Source organism: Bactrocera neohumeralis, unplaced genomic scaffold (assembly GCF_024586455.1).
Source record: "Bactrocera neohumeralis isolate Rockhampton unplaced genomic scaffold, APGP_CSIRO_Bneo_wtdbg2-racon-allhic-juicebox.fasta_v2 ctg7818, whole genome shotgun sequence".
NCBI classification, from domain to species: Eukaryota; Metazoa; Arthropoda; class Insecta; order Diptera; family Tephritidae; genus Bactrocera; species Bactrocera neohumeralis.
In genome coordinates this window covers 1-12,395 of record NW_026094580.1, presented here as the reverse complement: position 1 = coordinate 12,395, position 12,395 = coordinate 1, and the positions used below count along the sequence as shown (strand labels likewise).

General features: G+C 52.4%; 1 pseudogene; it reads left to right on the top strand.

Moving 5' to 3' along the window:
- Positions 1-2,154: 2,154 nt before the first annotated feature.
- On the top strand, positions 2,155-4,150 carry LOC126767555 (uncharacterized; annotated as a pseudogene).
- The last annotated feature ends 8,245 nt before the right edge of the window (positions 4,151-12,395 follow it).

Sequence of the window (12,395 nt, the reverse complement as noted above, 5' to 3'; positions counted from 1 at the left end):
AAGGGAAAAGACGGCCCTCCCGACGCCCCCCCCGCGCGGTCCGCTGCTTCTGCTGGACCCTCTGCAAAGCCGCGCCCTCCGTCTTTGGCAACAACTTTCTTCCGCAAAGGGCGAGGCGGTGACTGTTGAGGGCCAAGTTGCGTCCGAAGAGGACGATGAAGAAGAGGAAGAAGAGGAAGAGGAAGAGGAAGGAGACGAGGTGTTCTTTTGCAACAATCAAAAGAAGAATCACAACCAAAGCTGCAGCCTCACCGTTCTCACCGCGCGGAGAACCGTCGTCGACGGCGGCGGCGGCACCGAAGAAGGCGTTCCACACTTTTGAGAGGAGAAAAAAAAGAAGAAGAAGAAGAAGAAGAAAAGGGCGGGGAAGGACGCGGTGCTTCTCTTCGCCACGTTCCGCGGTCGACGTCTCCTCGACGCCCCCATCGCCCATCACGAAAGCGATCCAAAGGCCTCGGCTCCCGCGGAAGGCGGTGAGGGTGGACGAGAATGCGAGGATCGTTGCCGCGCCGGTCGCGAAGATGAAAATGAGGAAGATGAAAAAACTGAGAAAAGAAGAAGAGAAGAAGATGAAAAAAAGAAGAGGAGAAGAAGAAGCCAGTCGACTCTTGCGCTCTATCACGCCATCGTTGCGGAGGCGTGGCAGCGGCGGCGAGAGCTGTCCATGAGCACCGGCGCGGTCTACGCCATGCTGGGCATCTGTGCCGGCACCATCTTTGACGTTCTCCTCACGAATACCACCCTCAAACATAACACAAGTACCACGTGCTAAAGGGTTTTTTTTTTTTGTTTTCTTCTTCTTCTTTTCTTCTTTTCTTTGTGAAGGAGAGGAGTTTGTTTTTGTTTTTTGCGCTTTGAAAGTTCTTCTTCTTTTTCCGCAAAGTTCTCCTATTTTTTTTTTAACCGTTTTTTTTTTAATGATTCGTTTTTTTTGTTGCTACTTTCTTTTTTTTTTTTCCTTCCTTAAGAGGAAAGAAGAGAGAAAGAGAGAGAAAGAGGCGTTTCTCTCTTCTCTCTTTGCCCCTTCTCTCTTTTTCTCCTCCCTTTTCTCTCTCACGACTTACGTGAAAACGGACTTTTTTTGTTGTTTTTCTATTCTTTTTTTGTTTTTTTATTATCTTTTATTTTTTCCACCTGTTGTTAGGAGCTACTTTCTGCCCTCAAGTTCTTATTTTTTCTTTTTTTTAGTTTTTCTTGCTTCTCTTTACTAACTCTTCTTTTTTCGGTCTTCTCTCTCTGTTCTCTTTCTAATGCTCCTTGCACGCGGCGGTGGTAGTCACCATCCACACGCCTGCACAAACGACAAAATTCTATCTCTTTTTTTTTTTTTTAATTTTTGGGTTTTTTCACATTTTTTATTTTTTTTTTATTATCTTCAAAGCGTACTCACTTTTTTTACGTCGCGTCGCTCATTCATTTCTTTCTTTTTTCCTTTTTTTTTTCCTTTTTTTTTCCTTCTTTTGTTCTTCTTTCCCGCGTCGTTACGCTCTGTTGCTCGGGCGGTGTGCAGGTACGTGTGTGGTGCATGCATGCGCGCTCGCTTTCTCTCCCTGCCCAGTGTTTCTCTCTCACACACACACACACACACATTCACACACCATCATCATCATCATTATCATTCAAAAAAAAAAACGAGAGGTCACATTTTTTGTGCCCTTCCAAAGATCGACACTCGGCAAGGGATCCTGCAGATGATACAGGAGAGAATGCTCCTGTCTTTGGTTCCTTCTTGACTGCGGGTGCAATGACGTCGACAAGTAGAAGAAGGAGAAGAAGAAGGAGAAGGAAAAGGGAAAGAAAAGGGCAAACGATCAGAGGATGATGAAAACGGTGACGCCCTTTGTACCTTTCTGACCATTCCCTTTCTTGTTCCTTTCTTTCTCTTTCTCTCTCTCTCTCTCACTCTTAGAGTCTTTTTTCTTTGTGTACTTCTGTTGTCCTGCTCACCTTTTTCTCTTCTTCTTCTGCCATTTCCATTTCATCGCTTAGTTCCTTTATTTTAGATTGTGCTCTTCTACACATCTTTTTTGTTTTTTCTCTCTCTCTCTCTCTTCTCTTTTTTTTCTTTCTCAAAGTCTCCTTACACACGCTACTTCCCCCTAGCCAAAAAAAAAAAGGACGAAAAGAAAAAGGATTCAAAAAGAAAAAGAAAAGATGTCCAACCCACCCACCGAGGCCGGAGAGCTCGTGAGCAACAACAGCCTCTTCAGTGACTCCGTGGAGTTTGACCGCGCGGAGAAGCCCATCACCGAGCGCGAGGCGAACGAACTCGCGGATGATTTCAACGACCCCAACTACGCCGAAAACGCCGGTCAAGGGGAGGGCGCTGGGGCCATTCAACCGCGCAGTGGGGTGATGCACGTCTACCCCGAGGACGACGGTTACCAGGAGGCGTCCGCGGAGCGAATGACAGCGACGCAGCAGGCAGCGCGCGAGCCTGACATCCCTGAAGAGCCGGCGCCGTTTCTCAAGTCCCGCTACCACCCCTCCTTGGCGAGCCAATCGGAGTGGAGCCGATTGAGCCGTTCGCGATCCCCGGTGGCGACGCAGAGGACGAGTTCGGCCTCGCCACGGCGCTGAAGCCAGTGAACGGCGGTGAGCCCACGACGATTCAAGACGGGAAAGAGCAAGCGGACCGTCTCCTTCCTCAATGGCGAGCCCGACATTGAAGGCGGCGAGGAGCTGACCAACTGCTTCGACGAGCCCGGGCTGCTCTACTACATCATCAACAAGAAGAAGAAGATGTGGTCCTTCTACAATGACAGCATGGCATTTGAGATTCACGTCGCCTGCACCTTTGGTCCCGCAGAGCAAGCTCGAGGCCCTCGACAACACGGTCATGTCCCGCAACGCCAAGAAGGAGTACATCGCCGAGGTTGTTGTCTACCCGGGGGAGACGGAGGCCTTTGTGAAGGGCTTTGTGAACGGTTCACGAGCAAGCTGCGCGCTCCCTCCCGCTGAGCGAGGAGTACTACACCACCCGCAGCGCCGCCCAGACAGCCGGAGTCATTGACGCGGAGATGGCGGCGGTGCAGGAGGCAGCGGCCCCTGACGGCGCGCCAGCCCCGCCAACACCGAGGCCGTCCTGCAGTCCTGCCTCGCCCGCGGCATCCCGTTTGTGGACCTCAGCTTCCCGCCCTTCCAGGAGAGCATCGAGAAAGGCAGCCAGAAGAAGTTCAAGGTGTTGCCCTGGGCGCGGCCCAAGCAGTACCTCCGCGACCGCATCGCCGCCCTCAAGCGCCGTGCCCTGCAGAATGGCGAATCCATCGACGGCGACGACTTCGATGATCAGGTGCCGGCTCTTCCGCCGCCCCGTCGTGCCGGGTGCTGTCGATGGCGGCGAGCTCGGCGACTGCTGGCTGCAGTGTGCCATTGCCACGCTCTGCGAGAACGAGACGGCGGTGATTCAGCTCTTCCGCCACCCGCGGCGCGGGCGGAGGGCGGAGAAGCAGGGCGCCTACCGCGTCACCTTCAACAAGAACGGCCTCTGGCGCAGCGTCGTGGTCGACAACTACTTCCCCGTGGTGGCGAACAAGCTCAAGTTCGCGCGGGTGGTAACGGTGAGTGCGTTGGCGACGGCGACGAGGACTTTGAAATTTGGCCCGCCGTTCTGCAGAAGGCCTACGCCCAAGCTCCACGGCAGCTACGCCGCGATCATGAGCGGCGACCCGGTGCACGCCCTCACGGACCTCACCGGTGCCCCGTCCTACCGCTTCGACGACCAGTTTGCGGAGGCCACCGTCGATGGCGGCGAGGACCTCTGCGCGGCTGCAAGACGCCACCTCGGGCCAGCGCAATGAGGGCCAGCAGCTGCAGGTCATTCTCACCACGCCGGGGAAGGCCCCGCGCTTGTCCCCGGCGCGGAGGGGGTGCCCCGCAGTATGATTTCTCAGAGGAGCCGCAGGTGGCGCAGGCGCTGCGGGGCACCTCGCTGCTGCCTGGCCACGCCTACACCGTCCTGCAGACCCGCCACTTCCGCCGCGACGGGGTGAAGCTGATCCAGGTGCGGAACCCCTGGCCTTTCCACCCGGACGGCGCCGACGAGGAGGGAAAGCGCCATCGACTGGGCGGAGGGCTCGCCGCTGTGGGACCGGCACTCCAGCATCGCGCGCGAGTGCGGCATGGCTGGCGGCAGGAACAAGTACAATGAGAAGGAACGCGCCAGCACGCGCTGGTTCCGCTGGGAGGACGTCCCTCCGCCTGTTCATTGGCGGCGGCATCGTCTTCCAGCACCGCGCGGAGACGGTGAGCTTTGACACCCGCGTGCCCATCACCTTCAGCGATTGCAGGCCCTCCCTCATGTTCGAGCTCGCCGTGCAGGCGCCCTGGACGTGCTCCTCGTGCTGTCGAACGTGGACCACCGCGCGCCGGCATGACGGGCAACAGCCTCAACGACGCCGAGGACCCCGAGCACAACACCGAGTACCCGCCCGTGATGCTCTCTCGCGATCCAAAATGAAAAGTACGCGACGATGGTGAACGGCGGGCGCAACACCGCCTCCGCCACCATCACAGAGGATGTCTTCCGTGTCGTGTTGAACTCCGCCGCGGATGTGTCCGGCGCCGTCGGCGTCGAAGTGGACGTTTCTGCAGGCGCGAGAGATCGCCATGAAGGCACACCTCACCCCTGAGGAGGGCCCCTACTATCTGATCCCGCGGCTCATGGAGGGCGATGACACTGTGGGCGGCAACAACAACAACAACAGCGATGCCGGCAGCGAGTATGAGAACGTGGAGCGCGTCCACTTCCAGAATCACTACCGCCCGGCTCTACCCAGACGAGGCCAATGAGTGCGGCGGGCGGAAGGGAGGTCCCCGTGACGGTTGGTGTCATTGGCGGGGAGAGCGCCACCGCCTGCGGCCTCCACTTTCGCACCATCCGCGGAGCAACTCTGTCTTTGAGAACTTTCCAAAATTCCCGACAGAGGGCGACGTGCAGCCCTGCGAGGCGAAGGTGTACTACCAGACAAAGGAGCCGACGGCTGGCTTCGCTGTCGAGAAGGCAGACGGACTTTGTGTAGAAGAGAAGGAGGAGCGTCGCTTTCTTTTGTTTTTTTTTTCTTTCTTTTTTTTTTCTTTTTTTTTTTCTGCCGCCTCTCTCTCTCTCTTTCTTTCTCTCTCTTCTCTCTTTCTTTCTTTCTCTTATTGAATGTGAACAAAGCAAAAAAAAAGGAAGAGAAGACACTTTTTTTTTTTTTTGGAGGGGAGACAAGGAGAAAGGAAGCGACAGAAAAGGGAAGCATGAATGAAAACAAAAAAGTTCTTTTTAAAAGAAGTGTTCGCTGAACTTTTTTTTGGTTCCTTTGTTTTTTTTTTGTTGTCTTCTCTTTTTTTTCTTTCTTTCCCTCCCTACCCCACGAATATGTTCACTTCTACTTTTATCTTTTTTGTTTTTCTTGCTTTCCAACGGCGTCTTTTTCTTCTTTTTTTTTTCCTCGTTCTTCTGCATGTTCACTTTGGCTTCTCCGAGACACCAAGGGGAAAAAGAAAAAAGAGGATACCCCTCTCCCTCCTCCCTCCTCTCTCCTCCTTCCTTCCAAGAAAGAAAGGAAAAAACAAAAAGGAAGGCACTGAAGGAGTGGAGGGAGGGGTGGACGCATATTTGACCAGCAACCACTCCGGACAGGCATCAGCTCATCTACACCTCTCCCCCACCTCCTTTTTTGTGTATTTTTTGCTTTTTTTTTTTTTAGCCTTGCGCCTCTCATTTCCAACCATGTAGAGGGGGGAAGGAGAAGAGGGTTCGAGAGGGTGCGGGGACGGCACAAGGTATTTGCAAAAAAAAAAGGGAATCCTCCCGAAAGACGGTGAGGAAAAGAGAAAAAGAGAAAAGGAAGAGAGAAACAAAAAGCGAACAAGAATGCATGACGCCCTTTTTTTTTTTTTTTGCTTTTGCTTTGCACCTAACGCATTGTTGCTGTTGTGTTTTGTTTTGTTTTGTTTTGTTTTTTATTTTGTTGCTGTTACTACTGTGGGCTGCAGTGAATGGATGGACAAGTCTTTTCCTCCATTTCTCCATTTCTCTCTTTTCTTTCTCTCATGACTGCCTCACACATCCGTCCTGCTTTCGTCTTATAGTTCTCCATTTTCTTTGTTTGTTTTTTCTGTGTGTGTGTTTTTCTCTTTTTTGTTTTTGTGTGTGTGTTATCCTTTTTTTCCCGCACGATATGACTCTGCATTAAATTGCTCAGAGAGAGAGAGAGAGAGAACGGAAGAGGAAAGGGGAGAAAAAAAGAGAGAGAGGGGTGTGGGACTTAACCCTTGAGCGCACACACCTTCTCTTTCTCTTTTTCTTTTTCTCTTCCTTCTTCTTCTTTCAAGTTTAACGCAGTGCACGTGTCGTTAGTTCGCGATTTTCTGTTTTTTTTTGTTTTTTTCTTTTTCTTTCTCTCTCTTTACGCGCTCTCTTGTGGTGGCGGCGAAGAAGATTGTTTTTTTTTTTTCGCCGAGGACACAGACACACAAACACAAAAAAAAAAAGAAGGAAGGAGAGGAGGAAGGTACGAAGTTGTCTCACACACCGTCGGCCTCTCCTCTCTCTCTCTCGCTTTTTTTTTTTGTTTTTCGGTTATCTTTGTTTTCCTTCCCAACGATTTCTCTTTTTTTTCCTTTTTCTTTTTTTTTTTGATCTTGAGTTTTCTTTCCAAAACAGTGTCTTCTCTGTGATGACATCTTTTTTTTTTTTCAAAAAAACTGTTTTTTTTTTTTCCTTCATTCTCTCTTTCGCTGAATGCTTTCCTGTCCTACCGTCCGACGCCTCCGCCGCCTCCCCGTCCCTGTCCTCTCATCATCACGACGGCGACGATGACCTGTTGCTGCTGCTGTTTTATCTTTTTCATCTCTTTTCTCTCTCTCTCTCTCTCTCTTCTCTCTCTCTCTCTCTTTCTTACACACACACACACACACATCTTCTCCTTCTCCTTCTTTTTTTCTCTCTCTCCATCACATAGTGACGTCTTGAACACGCTGCGTGTCGTTGCCTTACACATGCTGCTTCTTTTTTATTTTGTTTCTTTTACTTTTTTTTGCTCTCTCTCTCTTTCTCCCTCTTGTTTTTGTCCCACCCGTCGCGGGTTTTGTTTGTTTGCTTTTTCTTTTTTTGTTTTTGTACGTGTGTTCCATGTCTATTTGTGAGAGAGAGAAAAGAAAAGAAAGAAAGAGGAGGAGGAGAAGAGAGAGCAGCGCTGCCACTGTGGGGTACGGTGAGAGAAACAAAGGGATGAGGAGAGCGGAGAGTTCATGAAAAGGAAGGGAAAGGAAAAGAAGGGAGAAAAGGGGCGGCCAAGGTCGCCCTTTTCTCCTTTTCTCTTTCTTCTTCTGACTGCTTCCATCTCCTTCCTTCTCCTTCTTCTTTCCTCCTCTCCTTTTTCTTCTCTCCGAACAAGAAAAAAATGGAAGAAAAAGAGAAAAAAAAAAGAAAAAAGAACAACGACTGTCACGCGTTGTGCTCAATTCTGTCTCGTTGCCGTGACTCTCTCTCTTTCTCTCTTTTTTTTTTTTTCTCTTTTTCTTCTTTTTTTCTTTTTCTGTTCTCCGTCCATTGCCCTTTTTTTTTTTTTTTCTTTCTTTTTCTACCTCCTCTCCTATCCCACCGTCTCTCCGTGTGCCCCTTCAAGGATTTTTACCCCGCACTGCGTGCGGCTCTCTCTCCTCCCACACACCCACACCGCAAACAAAAAAAGAAAAAAATGAAGGAGAAAAGAAAAATAAGGAGGACGACTCTCTCTTTTTTGCTTCTCTCTTTTTTTTTTCTCTTTTTCTCTTTTTCTCTTTGGTGCATTCTCACCTAAAAGAAGGCGGGAAGAGAGAGAAAGAGAGGCGCTGAGACGCCTTTGTTTGTGTGTGCTCGTGTCTACAGAGGCAGCAGACAAGGCAACGAAAAAAAAGAGCAAGAAATGTGAAAGAACAAAAGGGAAAACAAAACTCCTGCGTCTTCTCTCTTCCTTTTCTCACTCACTCTCTCCTTCCTCCTCCTCCTCCATTCTTTTTTTTGTTTTTCTCTCTTAGCAATCCAAAACCCAAATCGTTCATTTGGTTTTTTTTTTTTTTTTTTGCATTTGCACTGTTCATCGTTCTATTCTTTTTTTCTCTCTCTGTTTCTGCTGTTGCGGCTGCGGAGGTAGTTCTCTCTGCTTCCTTTTCTCTCTCTCTTTTTTTCTTTAACTACATTCACCACGTACCGTTCTCCATCCCTTTCTCTTTTCTTCTCCTCCCATCATTTCTTCTCGTGCCCTGCCCTTATCACCTTTTCTTTCCAATTTTTCCTCTTTTTTTTTTTTTAGTGGTTGCAGCACTTTGTTTCTTTTTTTGCTTTTTTCTTTTTTTTGTTAGATTGTTTTTGTTTTTATCCACAAGAGATCATGCGTTTTCATCTCTTTTTTTTTTTCTTTTTTTTCTCCCCTTTTCTCTTTATCTCTCTCCTATTCGTGGAGTGGTTTGGGGGAGTCTTTCTTTCTTTGCTTTATCTTGCACACCCCACACACTCTCTACCCTTTCTCTCTTTTTCCATGTAGTCTCCATCCTTCCCCTTCCACCCTTTCTAGAACAACCTTCTCCTCTTCTTTTCTTCCCATCTCTTTTTTTTTTTGGGGGGGGGGACTTTTTTCCTTTTTGCCTTACCTTTCTTTTTTTGCTTTTTGCTTTTTGTGTGTTTTAGTTGTTATCTCTCCTCTCCCCCTTTCTTCAAGTACAGCAAAAACACTTTTTTTTCTTTCTCTTTTGTTTTTATATACCAAACCAGCGAAACTGCGTTGTTGCGAATTCACTTGTACTTTTTTTTCTTTTTTTCTTTTTTGCGATCTTGATCGACGTTGTTGTTCTTGCCTTTGTCATTTCACATCGTCTTTCTTTTTCTTTCCCTCTTTCTCTTTTTTTTTTTTTTATACTCTTTCTAGTCTTCACCACGGTTGCTTGCCTATGGGGAGCGGAGGCAGTGTTTGCTGCTGCCTCTCCATCACTGAAAGGCCGCGCGCCGCCGCCGCCGCTGCTGAGAAGACAACGCACTTTGTGAATCGACGACGTTCACAGCACAAACGGCCACCGCCTCAGCGGATCGCCTCTGCACAAGACCACTGCTGCTGCTGCTACTGCGGCGCAAAAAGACGGCACGGCTCCCTCTTTTGTCACGTCTTTTTCCTCCCTCGGCGGCACCAGACTCGTTTCGGAGGGTTCTGCAGGAGACCACCACCACCACTACAGCAGCAGCTGCCGCTGTGCCGTCAGCGTTGTGGTCGAAGAACCTCACGAATGACAGCCGAGCAAAGGAAAAGGGGGAGGAGGAAAAGGAGGGAGGAAAAGGAAGAGGGAGAGGAGCCGCTGGTGAGAGCGGCAAGTCGTCGAATCGACCTGCAGCCGACCACGCAAAGGCGTCTTTCGTCCAAGTCTCTGAAAGACAAATGGAGCGAGCCAGCAACACGAGCCGCGGAGACAACGGGTTCACTGGAGAGAAATGCCGCCGCCGAGCGCAAGGACGAGGCAACAGGGCGCCCCTCCCGACCTCTTGTCCTGAGCGAAAAGCTCATTTTTGCCAGCGCCGCACAGATGCGTAGTGTGGAGGCTTTGATTGCCTTGAACACCTTCACCCCCACCAACCATCGTCATCACGACAAGGAGGAGGATTGGGCAAACGAGGAAGACAAAGAGAGACGATGACGTGAAGGGTGGAGAGCGCGGGAAAGGTTATCGTTGGCGGCTTATGTATACAAGCAACGTGCACGGCTTCAGCGCCGCGGAAATGCGCGATAGGGTGAATCGTGTGGTGCAAACGCACTTCCTTGTGGGCGTCCACTTCCCCAACAGTCCGGGCCTTTCTGAACCACGCCGGTGGGGCCGCGAGTCCAGCGGGCGCAACGTCAAAGGCACGCGACTCGCCGCGCAGCCTCCCGCTTCACCCACAACGGCTCCAGTGCCCGCGTTGCTCCTCGTGGAGACGAGCTACACCGTGTACCGCCGAACCACCACCACCACCAACGCTACGGAAAGCGGCCGCCGCCTCGCGCGGGAAAAAGAATGACGCAGAGCGACAAAGTTTGCGCCGCGACACCGCCGTTGCGGACTGTGTTGTCGACGCGGAGGGAGCAGACGGACCCCGCGCTCAAGGCCTTTCACGTGTGTGTCATTGGCCTGTACCTTCGCACGCTCCCACGCAACCCCGGAAGCGTGTCTACGCACAGGACGCCTTCCTCTTCTCCTTCTGCGTCCCCGTGCGAGCGCCGATGGTGGCGGCGGCGGTCTCCCGCAGCCGCAGCACAGCGCCGTCGGCGGCTGCACCACACAGCCCGCCTCTCCACCAGAGAGATCGACACACCGCTGAATGTGTCGTGGACGCGAAACGAACCGCATGCGGACGGTGACAGGGACGGGCAATCCGTTCGCGACAGCCGGGAGCGGAAGCGCGAACCGTTCAAGCTCTTGGTCAGCGAACGCTGGCGCCGAGGACTGCGCTGATCCCGCTCAGGCAGAGGAAGAGGAGGAGGACGGGGAGACGTCGACGGAGGAAAAAGGGACCGGAACCGCAGGACGGCGGTCGGCAAGAAGAGCAACTCCATTCACCCGTCCTTATGACACGTCTGTCGAGGCGCGGTGGAGGGGATGGCTCGACAGAAAACAGCATGGTCTTCAGCTCCTCCTTTGCGAGCGTTAGCGAAACGACCGCGGCCACGCAGCAGACAACGGGCAGCTCCTTCCGTTTTGCCGTTGGGTCCAACAACCCGCTGAGTGAGGACGCCTCAACGGATGTGATGCGGCATCCGCAGGCGCACTCCACGAACCGCCCGCATTTTTGGCAGACGCAGCGGCCGAACGCCGTCCCGGCGCTGACAGGAACGACGACGGTGTCTGTTAGCAGCACAGAGCGCGAGGCGGAGCTGGTGAGTCTCTCGGGCCGGACGACCCCTTTGTCAATCGCCGACTCTGCACAGGAAAGCGACGATGCCTTTCCCGAGGGAGACGAAGAAAAAGAAGCAGAAGAGGAAGCAAGGAAAGAGAGGCGTCGCGAGGGAGAAGCTGATCGACAATGCACGTCACTGGAGGTGTCCACTGACTCTTCTCCACCACGTCGTCTTCCTCCTCGACCTTTTCCGCTGCGTCGGACGCGTCCTTTGACATCGCTTGACAAATGGACGAAGTACGAGAGACGGAAGGAAGCCCTTCCCAAAGGATGAGTCGTTCTCAAACGAGAAACAGGCGCGGAGACGCCGACAAGACGAGACGTCTTTACCCCATGAACGGTCACGCCGGTTCCGCGGGCGTTGGCCTTCTTCATGGGTCGCGCGTCTGCGCTGGTGCTGGACGACAGGGCCTTGCAACGAATTAATCCCCTCTTTAAGAAATGCTCGAGACGCCCGACACGGCGGCGGTCTAAAAAGATTTGCGTCATTTTTCTCCGACGAAGGGCACCCATGGCGGTGTGGGTTGGCAATACAAACAAGCAGCCGGCGCTACTCCTCACAAAAAACTTGAAGAGGGTGCACTGTCACACACAGCTTCCACTGGTCGGCGACAAGCACACGGTGAAGCAGTTTCTTCGTTATGTGCACAAATCTGAGGACGCCGCGATCGCCAGGCCGAGTACCTGCAGAGCAGTACAGGGGAAAAAGGCGTCGCATGGAAACGATGCCGCTGCAACTGTACGTTCTTTCCACGAGGAGGAAGAGGAAGGGGAGGACAGCGACGATGTCGACGTCGACGTCGATGTCGGCCATCCCTGCTTGGAACATGTTAAGCAGATGCGTTTGTCGCGTCCTTCCGAGCACCCGACCGGTGCAGGGCGAGTCATCGTCCCTGCCGGCCTCGCGAAGGTCGAGCTTTCGACAAGACTCAACCGAAGCGACCGCTTTTGCGGTGCCGGCCGCAGGAACAGGGGCGAGCCGCGCGCCTTTTTAGGAGCCCTTTCCGCCCCAGCAATGGCCGCTCCGACACACGCCGTCAACGCGCTGGATGCCTCTTCAAGCATCGCACATAAGGACCCGCATTATGCACGCAGCCTTGCGCGGTGCTCCTCGCTGCCGCCTCCGCCGATCGGACTTGCCGATGCGGAAGAGAACAGCGGCGCCGAGAATGGCAAAGATGTCCAGCGGCGGACCCTTCTTGACGACGACGGCCACGAACGGCTCGGCGGAGACGGGGCAAGCCAGTCGCCTGTCCTCTTCCGTTTCGGTGCAGTCAAGCGAGCCGCGAACTCGAGCTTCGGCACGTTCATGAAGAACGGGCTGTTTGGCCTTGGCGGCTCGCATGTCAAAGGTGAGAAGAATGCGACTTCAAGAATGGCCAGCGCCGCCTCGTTGGACCCCGTTTCCGTTGTCACCAATGAAGATGGCAAGACGAGTCAGTGCAAGGACAGCAAGGGGGAAAAAAGAGTCCTTTTCGCGTTGAAGCCGTCAAAAGGGAAGAAGTTT